Source organism: Zerene cesonia, chromosome 20, assembly GCF_012273895.1.
Source record: "Zerene cesonia ecotype Mississippi chromosome 20, Zerene_cesonia_1.1, whole genome shotgun sequence".
Classification (NCBI taxonomy): Eukaryota; Metazoa; Arthropoda; class Insecta; order Lepidoptera; family Pieridae; genus Zerene; species Zerene cesonia.
Genome location: NC_052121.1, coordinates 8,064,503 through 8,066,248, shown reverse-complemented (window position 1 = coordinate 8,066,248; position 1,746 = coordinate 8,064,503).

Genomic DNA, 1,746 nt, shown 5'->3' with positions numbered 1-1,746 from the left:
TATCGAACGCTTTCGCCAGATCCAGGAATACCGCGATGCATTTCTGTCCTGAGTCTAACTTGTTACTAATACAATCAAACTCAAAACTCTAACTGATTCAACTCTTTTTGTCTGCAATTAACGAGTCGCAAAGAATACTGTAATTTTTTAAATTTATTTATTGGTCTTAATTGTTTGTGTAGATATTAGCCAGTTGCTTTATTTATAAAGATTTTATTTTTAAAATATATTTTATGAAGCTGTGTTATGCGCGGTGTTGCTTTTAAATATTGCTTTTTATTAATTTCTTTAATTCATTCAGTAAATTGATTTATTTCTTTCTAAATGAGCTAATCACTCCGTTCTTCAGAAGTGGGGTGCTAGATAATGTATTTCATGATTGGCTAGATAGATGACCTATGTATAAATTTATTAATAGCCAATTTGTCAATAAAAAAAATAAATAAAATTGCAGACCTTACGCCTTTACCGATTGCCGACTTTATATTGGCAAGGCATTATATTAGAAAGGCTAGACGAAAGGAATAAAGGATAGGACTGGGAAGGGTAAGGAAGAGAATATGGGCCTCCGGCTCCCCCACACACCGAACGAAACACAGTGGCATGCCTCTATTTCACGCCGGTCTTCTCTAGGTGTGTAGTACTTCCCCGGTGCGAGCTGGCCCAATTGGCGACTCCTACATACAGTTTACCAACAAATAAAAACTGTCCGTGTAATGTAAACACTTCAACATTTAAAATATCAAGGTTTCATACATACACAACACACATAAATAGATATATGTTTTATTCAAGGATTAGAACCCTGGTATCGATTTTTATTTATCATTGTACATAAAACTAAATCACTTTCGAATTGTCAGAAATAATACGTTAAGTATATAATAATAATATGTCTGTGCCAAATATTATCATTTTATAATTTTATGTTCGTCATGTTATTATCTTTTATTGTATAAAATGTATAGTCTATACTATAATCGAACAAACTAAAGCGATCGGCAATTGATAGACGTACTATTTGCCGATTGCCTTAGTTACACTATGTACTATTTACGAGTTTAATTTATTATTAGCTGCTACATTCCAATATGGGGTGGAAACTATTAAATTTTCATACTGCAGCTTGAAAATGCACAACTATCTCTGCTCAAATCACATTGTTTATTCCAAAGAAAAACGTTTTGCGTTGTGCCAAATGTTATCAGTTTTGAAACTTTTTGTTTGTCATGCTATTATATCTGGTTTAAATGTATAGTATATATCTACTATTATCAAATCATATGCTCCTTTATACCACTACTAGCTGCGCCCCGCGCTTTCACCCGCGTGAGTCCGTATCCTGTAGGAATATCGGGATAAAAAGTTGCCTATATGTTATTTCAGTTTTCCAGCTGTCTACGTACCAAATTTCATTGCAATTGGTTCATTAGTTTTTGCGCGAAAGAGCAACAAACGCACACACATCTTTACAAACTTTCGCATTTATAATATTAGTAGGAAGTACTCGTAGGATGAAAGGTTCAAATTAAATGTTAATTTTTGTTATATTAATTTTGAACTATTGTTCCCACTAGATCCATGTATGAGCATTGCGCGAAGTAGAAATTTAACTTTAAAGCTAGATCTTGCGTTTAATGTATGAGCAGGATAAAGGATGCAGAAAAATTATAACTTATACCTAGTCTTGCCATAAATATTGTAATAAAGAAAAAAGAAAATTGTTAACTGCAAATAACATTTATT